The sequence below is a fragment of the Corvus kubaryi genome, unplaced genomic scaffold (genome assembly GCF_017639235.1).
Source record: "Corvus kubaryi isolate FWS band 111438036 unplaced genomic scaffold, C.kubaryi_AGA036_p1.0 37334, whole genome shotgun sequence".
Lineage (NCBI taxonomy): Eukaryota > Metazoa > Chordata > Aves > Passeriformes > Corvidae > Corvus > Corvus kubaryi.
In genome coordinates this window covers 4,937,340-4,950,392 of record NW_024581108.1, presented here as the reverse complement: position 1 = coordinate 4,950,392, position 13,053 = coordinate 4,937,340, and the positions used below count along the sequence as shown (strand labels likewise).

Here is a 13,053-nt window from a genome sequence, read left to right as displayed (position 1 = left end):
ATTGGTTGGTTTGTGTTCCCTGCGCGGGCAGAAGGACCCTTGGTCCCATGACTGGAGCAGTTCCTCGGCAGAGCTCCGGCCATGCGGCTGGAGAAATAAACATCTCTCTGAAACAGCTATCAAGAATCTGTCTGTCCACATATATTTCCTTTCCACGGGACTCCTGGTTTGATATATGCGTGTTGCAGGATCCCCACTGCAACAGGGAGGGGTGCACCCTGTGGCCTGTAACCTCTGGCAGCGAGGCTGCTTGCATGACTTGATGTGGTGCTGTCAGACTGTCAAAGCACAAACCAAGAACCAGTCATGTCCCAGTGGGATCCCTAAGGAACGTGCTTGTTGACTTCAGCAGGTTTTGTATTACGTATGTGAGGTTGAACAGGTAGTCTATAAATCACTGTGTGAGGTTATTACAGCCTAAGGATGACTTATGAAATGGAATTATTGATATTCCAGCCTCTTAAACGATGATATTTTATTAAATATATTTCTTTATAGGTAATGGTAAAACTGTAAGAGTTAAGATATTATATTTTTAAATAGCAATCCAGCTGGCTATAAGCAATCTAGGAGACTCCTGGAGTGTGTAGAGACATTTTCCTGGTCCAGGCATTAGATGAACCAACCAGAAGAGAAGGATTATGGGAGCTGGTGCTTACCAATGCAGATGAGCTTATTAGAGAGGTGAAGATTGGTGGCAGCTTGGGCTATAGTGACCACTCCCTGGTGGAGTTTGTGAGGATTGTGTGCCTGGCAAGGAGCTAAGTCAGGACCCTGAACTTGGAAAGAACAAACTTCCAGTTGTTTAAGGAGTTGGTGAATGAGATTCCCTGGGAAACTGCCCATAGGGACAAAGAAACTGACCAGAGCTGGCAGCTCTTAAAAACACTTTTCTTAAAACTAGGTGATCTTTAAGACCCCATCCAATCCAGGCTATTCTGTGATAATCAAGTGAATGATTGTCTGAATTATTAAAGTTCTTTGGCATTATTACTAACATGCATATATGTAGTTTCTGCAAACTAGGAGTTTTCCCAGAGCATGATTTTGGAAAGGAATGTGTTCTTCCTGTTTTAGGATGATACAAAAGTACAAGAACAGTTACATAATTACTGTCTTTCACATTCTTCTATTAGTTTGTAATCAGAAAGTACTGAGGGGTGACAACAGTTTACCAACTTTATATATTTTAGTAGTCATGAGCCAAAGGGAAAGCAAAGGTTTGTATGACATTTTACTTGAGTCATCTGTGATTTTTGATACAGTTAAAACTAAAAGAAGAAAAATTGCAGTAATAGCTACTTTAGCTCATTACTGCTACTGAAATCTGCGCAACCAAAAAGCTATTCAATGAGAATCAAGTGTGGTACCTAACAGTCATTTCTCTTAATACTTGGACACTACTGGTTTCATTTCCTCAACCTGGCTTTGACCTAATGTTGTTCTGCAAAGGGGGAAAAAAAAATCTATGTCTTCCCCACCCAGTTCCACTGGGTCACCAGCCAGGCAACAAATCTGTGGCAAAACTTCTCACCTCTGTCAAAGCTCAGGACTGGTTGGTTTGTTGTGTCTTTTTCTCTGGCTACTTTGGTGTCTTGTTTTCTGAGATTTTTAAATTTGCTTCTAATTTTGAAAATCTGATTTCCACACTGGCTTCTTTTGTGTTCTTCCCATCTGGTGGAATTGTTCTTGTTCTAGGGGGTTTCAGATGAGCTGTCTTCCCACATATGCTGTGCAGTACTCCCTAATTCCAGGGCTTTTCTTCTTCTTGACATTCCACCATTGCCAGGTTGTCTGTGAAGAAAAAAATACCCTGCTATAACTTCTATTTTTTACTATAAACTTTAAAACGTATGGAAAAGATCCTACCCTCTTTCATTAAGTGAAAGATCTGTACTATACATTTTATGACCATGTAGTGCCTGACGTGTTGTCTAAGGAAAATTCTGGGGGTGATTTTTAATTAATATAACCTTTAAATGGCTTAGCTGCACTGTAAAATAGATGTATGGTGGGAAACTTGCATTCAGAAAAATACTTTGTACAAAAATAAAGCACCATGTTATTATTGTTAGATAATGCTTTATTTGCTTCCCAGTTCAGAGGAAAATGGACATGACTCCCATTTTCAAACTGTACATTTGGGTAAAAGAAGTTGAAATCAGTTAGTAAGGCTTTTTTACTAAGTCTGAATGAGAGTGAATACAAAATTGGGCACTTTTTCGTGCTGTGAATAGCTTTTTTTGTGCTGCTTCTACATGTGAAGAAAGATCTGAACATTCATAAAAGTTCGTTTGTTTTGAGCATATATATGTATCATTTATTAGAAGAGCATGAATAGACTTCAGTTTCCCATGTTTTGGCCCTGCTTCCAGTTTTCACTGAAGCTCACGTGTGTCTGAATGAGAGCAGCAGTGAAGAGCAGAGAATGCTATGTTTGAACAGTAAACTTCTGGTATCATTTAATTGCAATGAAATTCTTTTTTTTTCAAAGGGGTGGTAATGAAGATGAATGAGGAAGGGAAAGCAAGGGAATAGCACAGGAGACTATCCAATGAAGTTTTGTTTTTTATGTCTTTGAAACATCATAATCCAAATTTTCACTGATACTTTTAGGAAGTTTCCATTTCCCTTAACTTACTGAGAATTTTCATGTTATTGAGGAATTTTTTTATTACTTTAGGGAGCAGGTGTACATAGCTGGTGTTTAAAAATTAGCTGTGGAAAGTGTATATCAAAGATTGTTATTGTAGCCATTTATGTGTGCATAGTAAGGTCATGCCAACCTGAGTGTATAGAACTCTGTTACATTTAATTCTCTTCTGGTGTAGTTTAATTTGTTTATAATATTTTCTGAGTAGCTTTACATGGTGTTTGCCTTATGATTCATTTGAAAACATGTTCAAGATAGAAAAATGTATGGGAAGTTTAAGCCATGTACAGAACAATTTGATTTAAATACTCCCCCAATTTTAATATATATTAGAAACATGGGACGAACAACAATTATTTTAATACTAGCCTTAAACCAAATATGTGTGCATATATATTTAGCAATAAAATCTTGGCTCCAACAAACTTTTTTTTTAAGTTTAGGTTAATTCTATGTGTTGTTCCTATTTTAAATCACTGGTGCTACAGACATGATTAAATATAAGTGTATATATAATAGGTTTTCTGGATTAAAGGTGTTATGCAGTTTATTTGTACTTGAAGAAAAAAAACTGGGTGGTGTCTTTCTTGTAGAAAATTTCAAAAGAGAAATTAAGTACAAAAGTTTATACATCTCTCTGGTTATTCTGTCCTCCTGTGCTATTCTTTCTCTATTATATACATGGCTCCCTTAAAGCCTGGAGTGTTATCTCTGCTATCTCACCTGGGCAGGGAGCAGTCATGGTTCCCCTTGTTGGCACGAAGAATAGAACTGTCCATCATCTTCATGGGTGTTGGAAACAGAGCTCTCTCTTTGTATTCACCCGTGTAGCTGAATATGGATGAAGGAAGGAGGCCCTGACCTTGCTGTTCAGGGCATGTGTGAGCCCCAGTTGTGATGGCCACTGCCCCGGAAGCAGCCTGAGACAGACAAAGTACCCCTGGGACTTGCACTTCAGCACAGTCAGAAAAGTCCCCCACAGTCCAGGGTTTGTTTTGACAGCCACAGTTCAGTTCTTACGGATGATAATTTACTAAAGGAGTGGAGAATCACTTGGGGGCAAGGATGCTAGCAGGCACTGTGTCAAATCAAGGGGGTTATTTCATGAAACAACTAAAGTAACACCTGGAGATTTTATACAAAAAGAGAAACTTGCTGGGGTGTATATCTATTCTCTTTGATCTGGCAAGTCTCTGTGTTTGTGTCAAACTCTTTCCTCCTTTTTTATTTGTTCTTAACAGAAATGAAGCAATTGCCAGATTGGAGAATGTAGGGGAACAGAACAGATTTCACTGCAATATGCCAGTGTGTGACACAGATCCAGCTTGTTCAGATGAGTGAGTATTTTGCTATGCATTGGGTAACTGTTGAAATGGGGTACTTGAAAATCTCTGTTGCAGCTGCTAGTCTGCACTTTCAGAAAAGGGAAAAGAAGTAAGACACGGTCACCAAAAGTGTTGGGGAAGCAAAAACAGTCTCAGTAAGAAAGTGTGTTCAAGGTAGAGGGCACACAGCCTTGCTTTATTCTCTTTTACCACCAAGGTCTTAAGTGGTATTGTACTGGTATAATTAGGAACACTGTTCAACTTTTTTGGGTAAAGAGATGAACTGGAGGTGGAATAGTTCAGTAGAAACAAAAAAAAAAACCCAAACCACATGCTATTTATGTTGTAACATGTCATAGGACTTCTAGTCAAAGACAAGAATACCATGGTGGAAATGCTGAACAAACTGATGAACCATTTTTGTTCAGAGTTAGAACAATACAAGTTTTAGATATTTTAAGACTAGGCAAAGGGTAACAAAAAAAGGCTTGGATTACTGCATTGCTCTGATTTTGTTATTTAAGAGAGCCCAGTCCCACAGAAATATCCTCACTGCTGCTAGAGAACAGGTTTCCTGTCTATCAACAGAAGATTAAGAACCATTTGAATGGAGATGCTGTGTCTGTGCTTCTGCTGGCTCTTTAATCATTAAAGGATGACATGTCATGCTTCCCAGGGCCAACACCCTCTTGTAACCACTGACTCCCTTTATGACTCCTTGCAGAGCAGACAGTGTCAGTAAGACAGAAGCCTTTTGGCAACCTTGCCTTTTTGCTCCAAGTCCCAGTTCATGCAAACTCTTCAAGAATGGTAATGTCTTCATACACCCAGCATGTTGGCTGAATTGCAAATAATCTCAGAGGGACTGTGGTTTCATAGAGTTACTTAGTTTTGATTTGTCTTGAACTGTAAGGTAGGTAGAGATATTTGGGGGATAATGTGATCTAGGGGAGAAAACCCAAGTTAGTAAGGAAAATTAGCAGAAACTTTTTTAAGATACTGTGTCGCATGTTTTTTTCTGACCCTTTTCCTTCTAGTGTTTCCTTTGAAATTACCTCACTATATATATTAAGAAAAGTTTGTAATTTATTGATATTGATGATATTTATATACTTTGATTATCTCCTTTAGTTTTTGAACTGCTGAGATGTTTATTCCTCATAGGTGTAAGCCTAACCCACCACTTTTCCACCACTTAGGCAACCATCGTAGCCTTCTTGCTTCTTGGCAACTGGCTATTACCTGATAGAGAGCTTCCTTAGCTTGAGCTGAAATCTGGTTTGTGCCTGAAATCTAATTTCTATATATCTTGCTAGTTGCCACAGGAAAGAATATTGCTTTGGCCAGGAACTCTACAAAATGACCTGGTTATAATGGGTCAAGGGCCAAAAAAGAAATGGGTACACTGAAATGGGACTTCTGTGTGCCTCAAAGCTTTGAATCATTTGTTCAAAAACAATACAGAACAAAACCAGCCTGACATAATTTCACATGGAAATCCTGGGCTTCTATTTTGTGAGAATGATGTGTTAACAGCCAGTTTTTTTCACAACCTGGCATTATACCCAGGTCAGCTGAGTTGTATTAAGATTTAGCACAGATTTATTCCACTGAATTGCTTGGCAGATAGAATAAGGAGTGTTTCATATGTATTTCATACAGTCTTCCTTAAAAAGAAAATACACGTCAGTGGAATCTTGACCATACAGCACAAAGTCTCCTTTCACACTGCAGTACTTCAGACTTATTTAATACCCAAGAGTTAGAAAACATATAATGATCTGGAGTGCAAACTTGATAACCACAAATTTTCTTTCAATAAAGCGACTAAAAAACACATGAAGTGCTAAAGTGTTTACCTCATTTAGTGTAAATTTAATTTATTCCAAAACTCAAAAATATATTTAAAAACTTGTAATCTGAATTCTTTTGAACTGGGTATCATGCTGGAATTTTTTGCCGCCAAGTTACAGATCCCAGAAAAATAAGGTTTGCATGAAAAGTTCTTGGCAAATCTCTCTTGGAACAGCACAAACAACACTGCTTAACAAGGAGGCATTCATTATTTCTGTCTTGTTACCCTCTGTTATTACAGTCACCGGCTGTAAGGTTACTGGCATCTTTGAATCTTCCCAATAAAAAGCATAGGGAGCAGTCATTCAAGGATGATAGTGAGAAGTATGTTGCATTTTTCAGGTTTGCTTTTGTTTTTTAATAGCCATTGTGCTTTATCAAGAGCTAATGCATTGTCTGCATGTTCTCACAACAAAGTTTAGGAAAGTAACAGTTTCAGAAGGACAAACCTGTTGGTCTCACTTCAGTGGTCTGTGATCCTTGAGTGTGCAACTAAAAAAAGTGGTTTGCCTTTTGAAACTAAAGCCATCTGGTATTTAACTTTTCTGTTTAAAAATGTCATGGATAAATGGCCTTCTTGGTGACCATATATTTCTATTGCATTACAATCCTTTTGGAAAAGCTTTTAACCACAGTTGTAACTTTTCTTGGTAAACTAAGCCACAGCTCTTGTATCCTCTATTTTGCTTAGCAGTCATGTGCATTGCCTTTTTTAGCACCTGACAAAGTTCTGTGCTAGTGAAATTAGTGTAAGGTATGCCACAAGTCTGTAAAATTAGTATCTGAGACCTGCAGTTGTTAGAAAAAAAAATAGCCAGAAGATGTATTTTTTAATTACACTGTTAAGACTGCATGTAATACTCTGCACACAAAGAGTGATGTTTGAGAGCTTCAAAAATCTGGAGGCTAGAGCTCAACAGAAACAGTCACTTGGAGGAGTGGTAAAGGCTGACACCAAGGAAACTTTTGAGATCTGGATTCTGGAGCTGCACAGCCACCAAGGCCGCTGCTGGTAGAAAGTCCAGGAGCTGGCGGGATCCTCTGCTGGAGAAAGGCTGCCAATGGCTTCCTAAGGCAATGGTTACAGCTGGCAGTCACACTGGAGCAGGAACACCCTGAATTGCAGCAGCAGCAGCAACAAGTTGACTTTTTGGAAGTGTAGTTATAGCCTTTCTTGCTACTGAACTTACAGCTTTCTTGCTACTGTTGCAGCAGCGAGTTGACTTTTTGCAAGTGCAGTTACAGCCTTTCCGTGACCTTTAGTGATTTTTTTGGTGAGGGATTCAACTAGGGCCATTTAATTCTTCAAGCAGAGACAGAAGGAGGACTAAATGTAATGTAGGGAAGCATGAAGTCTAAACCCAGTGATTAATACTGGCATAGCTTTTAACAAGAGAACTGATAAATAGTCTGGTTTCTAGCAGCTCTCCTTGTTTTCTGGGCCGTTCTTGCAGTGGTTTCTGTTGCCAAAACTAGCAATGCTGGTAGGAGCTTTAGTAGTTGAAGGAAAATTTTATTAGCCATTTACTCAAAAGGTTTAAGACACAATTTTTTTCTTCAGTTTGTCACACTATTGGATTCTAACTCTATGCTTCTTTCACTCCCTACGAATGCAATGTACCCGCCATGTTTGTTATACTTGCTGTTTAATTAGAAAGGTCTTAATCTCTTAAGTTATATGATTGGAAAGAGAGTTTATTTATGGGCAGGTGGCAATGCACATTGGACACAGGTCATCTGGCAAGCTGGAACTTGATGATTCCTGTTGTCTCTTATGGAATTTCTCTTTTTTTCTCCCATCCTTTTGTCTGAGACCCCGAAGGAGGGGGAAAAAAGGGTTTACTTTTAGTAAGTGCCTGTTGTGTGAATGTTATCTTACTGTTACAATAGATGCCAATCTCTTTTGCCTCCAAACAAACTTACTAATTGGAACACAAATATATCCTCTCAGAAAGAAAAAGAGATTAACATGAAAGGAGAGAATTTTTAATTCTTAATTCTAATTATGTTATATTTCAAGATTTATTTAATCTTGTTAATTTCCACCTGAATTCTCTAACGCTCTGGGTTATAGTTTGCTGCCTACTGAAGTCCCTGGAATTTGACAATGGTCTTCACAATGTTTTGATCAAATCCTTGTTCTCTAGTCTCATACACCTAACGGAGGTTTCTAAGTTTAAATTAGTTTAAATGATTCTCATACCCTAAAATCATTCCTTTTAATTGCAAAAAGCGAGACTATCTTGTACACAAAGGTTGGTAATTGTATTCACTGTAGTTTTTATAGCTGTGCTAACAGTATGGTGATACTGGATTAGGGAATCCATCAGTTATCAAAGTAAATATTATATGCACTGTTTGAGCATATAATCAAATACATTAATTATGTTCATAATTTTTTCATGAATTGCCCTATAGAGTTATTTCCCTATGGACTAGTGGCATTTAATGCTGAAGCTTCAGGGCAGGATTGCTGTTGTTTGTGGTTCTTTTTCTTTTTCTTTTTTTTTTTAATTTTATACCTCCTCAGTAATATTCAGATAATTCAGATTTAATTAGATTGTTTTTTAAATTCCAATTTTACCACAGATTTCTGCAGGGACTTCAAACATGTGGCTCTTCAAACAAACAGGGTGCTCAGGAAGCCTGAAAATATTAGTTCAAGTCTTTTTTTTACTGAAGATTTACTTTCAAAAACCTTAGGATCTGCCTGTTTAGATTAAACAAAATTAGAAAAACTAGGCCTCAGAATAAGTATACTGTATGCAATACCTGTACAAAATTAGGACATTTTGCATGAATATGAATTGTCTAGTTAATGGTTAGCCACCATTATTTGTTTTTAGATTATCTGGATTTTTCCTGTGTGGTTCCTTTAAAGCTGTAATTCAGAAACCAGTGGAGTAATTGACTCACTGGTTCCTCCAATCAAAGAACTATTCATTAAATATGCTTTGGGTTAGAGCTGCAGTTGAGTACCTACCTAAAAATCTGCTGAGCAGCTTCAAAATCCCCAAACATTAAAGAAACAGAAAAATATTTGGTTTTATGACATCAGGTGGAGCAGACACAGGCACCAATCCCCAAGTAAACATACTTTGGCTTCCACGCCTCCTGAATGGAAAGACAATCTCCCTCCTTTTCACCCAAGCAGTGGATGTTGTCTTAACTCCATTTATATGTACTTAAGTGTGGAACACTTGAAAAAAAACAAACCCAGAGAATATTTTTTTATTCTTTAATTGTTATCTTCATAAACTTAATGTTCTTCATCCATTATAATGTTATAGAACAACAACATCAAGGCTCTGGAATTCCCTAGTTTATAATAATGTAACACAGGATACATATTGAGATATTTAAAATAATTAATAGCTTAAAGAAAACCCAAAGCTATTCCTTTAAATGTGATTTTAGACGCATTTTAATTGTCAGATCTGTCAGTTCTGGCACTTGCCACTTGAGGGAGTGATGCACGAGGTGCTGGTTGGATTCCAGTTTGAGTCCATTCTCAGCAGATTTGCATACACTAGGAGCTCACTCGAAGTAGAAAATTCAGACATTGAGTGAAGATATTTTGGCTAACAAAGGAAACCTAAAATGCTCTGTATTAAAATGTTTTGGACACTTACTCTTTGGGATGGTTTTATCTGTTCCTCAAATCCCTGTGTGGAACTTGAGAAGACCTTGCCTGCCAGAGGTGTGGAGAGGTACACAGAGCTTTGGTTCTGGGACTATTTGGTTCAGGTTGGAATTAACGGGGTCGCTCTGGGCGGTATCGCTGTGGAGAGCCGAGGTGGATGGTACAGTCAGACAGCTCTTTACAATCCTTGTGATGCTGTCTCTGAATTAGTATGTGGAATGCCTGTTTCTTACGGATTTACTGTGCCTGGGAGGAGAGGGATTTCAGTCTCCTGCTTTAATCCAATCTTGTTTTACTGAATTATTTATTGTTTGCAAGTGATGGGAAAGGTTGATTCGTGCTTCTAAATGAAGTGTGTGATATGTTATAGGGCAAATGGCTGCTTTTAAACTGAGGACAGGAATCCTTTCTGTATATTTGTTATATAAACCTTGAGTGAATATGAAAAAATCTTCCTGATATAATTTAAAATAGACCAAAAAGTGGGATACTCACTATTAATAATTTGTGCTTGAGTTATTGTTTTCATTTTTTCTTTGACTTTTAATCAATAGTTACTGTCTTTGTTATTTTAACAGAAATTTGCACGAAGTTCGAAGTTGAAATAATCTCTTGCTGTATGTTTATGTCGTAAATCTGTCAGTATGTATTGGTCTTTTGTACACATGGGGTCATGTGTGCGTTGTTACATTTCTGTAGCTCCTAATATTTACTTCAGAAGTTACTCTGAAGAGACATTTTAATTATATGAGGACTATATTTGTACAGAGGTTTCTAATAACAAAACGTTGTAGCTTCCTGAACATCTATTGTACACATGCAACATAGGCAAGATGAGAATATTGTGAAGTGCTGGTGTTTTACCTACTCAATTAAATAACAATGTGATCATACAAAATAAAAATGCTACCTTGCTGCCCTGGAAACCTTAATGTTTTCCTTTATGACAACCCCAGATAAATTGTCCAGAATGAGCAAAAATTACTGTCCATAATTGCTCATGATTTTTTAACAGGACTTAAATCCACCTTTATTCTGCCAGTTCTTGAACTAACTAGTTTTTAGGAGGAAAAATACCAAGACAAGCCCCTTAGTTGCATATCTGAGAGCGTATTTTCTGGGACATTTCGTGTACTCTAAAGGTACAAAAATTGGAAAATCGTATTAAAATGCCATCCACCTCAGATCTGATTAGCAGCACCAAGAGCTGAGAGGATGGAAATAAAATTCACCAAGGCACCTCTTACTCTTACATATTTCATCATTCTGAAAGAATGCTTAGGCAAGGGACTGAACTAGAATGTTTATGCTTTTTCCCAGGAAAAAAAACGATTTATTCGGTGAGCTCACAAAGTACAGTATCTGTTTCAGAAGAGGTTTTGTTAAATCTATACTGATTAACTTCTCCATGTAAATAAAGAATAACCTACTCCATTCTGAGGAAGCTTGCACTCCTTTTCTGTGGTGAACACTTTATAAAGCATGTTACGATTTTTGTTGGAAGAAATAATGAACTATCAGTAGCTGTCCAGCCTTTATGAGCCACTCAAGGTACAGTAGCTCTATTGGTACGTGTTCATTAGTCATCTCTTTGTCAGACTGTTGAGTCTACGTAGTTGTTTCTTGCATGGAAGCCCTTTCATGCCTCTAAATATCCATAGAGTCCTTTTCTAAAACTTTTTTTCAATCTCTACTGCAGTCTTTCTCACTCAAGAAGACAATTTCCTACAAAGTAACTTTGTTTTTTCTGGCTACTGTTACACACTGAAAAAATAGAAAGAGCTGACACATGTAGGATTGTTTGCATTTTTGTGCATGGGCTCTATAGGGTATGAAACATCTTGTATCATATTACATATTGTTGAAATGCAATACTGTTGCTTTGTTTAGCAAATGATGTTTTGAATTCCAGGAAATGACCTTGTAAAAATGGAAGTAAGAGAAGGAAATACACTTCTGTTAGGGAGGGAAAATGAAGGAAAGAAAGTTAGTGCAAACAAAGGGGAATGACAGAGGCTGAATCAGAGAAAGGTGGAGATTTTCACTGGAATGTATGGAGTGTGGGTGGAAGGTGCCTGACAGTTTTTCAGTCTAGTGATGCCCACTTTCCAAATGTTCAATTATATTTTCAATTTTGGCAGTTAATTAAAAATGCCAAAGAGACCAAACCCCCTTATTTGCACTTTGTACCGCTACCTTTGAAGCAAACTACTACAGAAAAATCCGGGGTACTTTAAGATAAACCATATTTCATGTGTGACTGGACTTGAATGTTGTAGAATGCTGTAGACAGCTGCTTGAAAGCCCCCAGCTTTGTGTCTGTGTTTTCACCCTCCTCTCACTGGCTCCTCTGACTGGTCCTCTGGACTGCCATTAAGTTGTGCTTCCAAAGGGGCTGTTAGGATCTATGGATTTTCTCTTCAGCAGGAAATGATGATGGTGGTAGTCACCAACAGAAGTAATGAGGCAGAAATGGAATTCCCCATCAGTGTGGATGCTTTCAGCTTAATGGGATTAATGTTGGAAGAGAGCAGGGAGGTAAGGTTTAGGGCATCTAGAGTGGCTGGGAGTATATCAACCCAGAGAGCTCCTGCAGGATATCTTTGCCATGTACCAAATCATTTATGGTCATAGGGTAAACTTTTACTTTGGGAATACTCTGGTCCTCTTGTCTGTACTCAAACCCAGGATCTGTACAGACACAGTGATGCCACCTATGACAGGTCTTGCGCCAGAGGGCTGCGCACCACTGTGTTGCTAAATGTGGAATATGTGCAATTTTTGTAAGAAAGGTTGTTCTCTGTTTGATCTTTACATACTTTCAAGCCTAATAATTAACAAGAAGGGAAATTTAATCTGTGAAAAAAAGAGCAGCTAACAAGTAAGCTCTAAGTGATGTCCAGGTGTTAGAAAAACAAATTACTTGTTGGTAGAATTGCCTTGTCAAGATTTAGGGCTTGACATGCTCCACTGATCTCAGACCTATGGGGAGGTTGGCAAAACCTGGGAAGAAGGATGTCCACTGATACTGGACAACAAGAATGCAGGATTTACAGCCCACAAGGCCATTCACCAGAATTCCCAAGATAAGGAAGAAACTAATAAAGACAACTCAGCAACTGTGCTGAGTCAGCTCCAACTGGGTAAAAGGTAATTGTGGCAGGGGGAGATCACGGCCGCCGGCTCATGGCCCACCAAACCAAAAAAGAAAGACTGAGCATGCAGACTAATTAGCATGAGGAGGGAATCATTAACAATAGAAGATAGAATTCTAATAAATAAGAGAACGATGTAAGTTGTAGCCAAGGAACACTAATTTCTTTGTCGGCTAAAATGTATAAATAGTAAAAAGTTTTGATAGTTGGCGCGCTTGATTTGTAGAATACCACCACGAACCCAGGCTTCTGCAACTCTGAGATAATCAGTATCTCTCTCGAGTGTGTAATTACTGGCTTGTTGCACACGGGGCGACGAATGCGATTTTTGTGGGTAACAAACGCGACTGCAGGCCTCGAGCGCAAGCCGACCCCGGCAGCAGCAGCAGCTCCGGGAGCTGCGGCCCGCCCCTGTTGCCGGTG

The 13,053-nt window shown here is 38.3% G+C and overlaps 1 protein-coding gene across 2 annotated transcripts in view; it reads left to right on the top strand.

Annotated features, from left to right (window-relative positions):
* The window catches only part of DDX59 (DEAD-box helicase 59), a 24,624-nt gene that overhangs the window by 3,338 nt on the left and 8,233 nt on the right, over positions 1-13,053 (top strand). For both annotated transcript variants that reach the window (XM_042029950.1, XM_042029952.1), the window contains exon 2: positions 3,895-3,990. The gene's annotated coding sequence lies outside the window, so the exon portion shown is untranslated. The remainder of the gene's footprint in view (positions 1-3,894; positions 3,991-13,053) is intronic.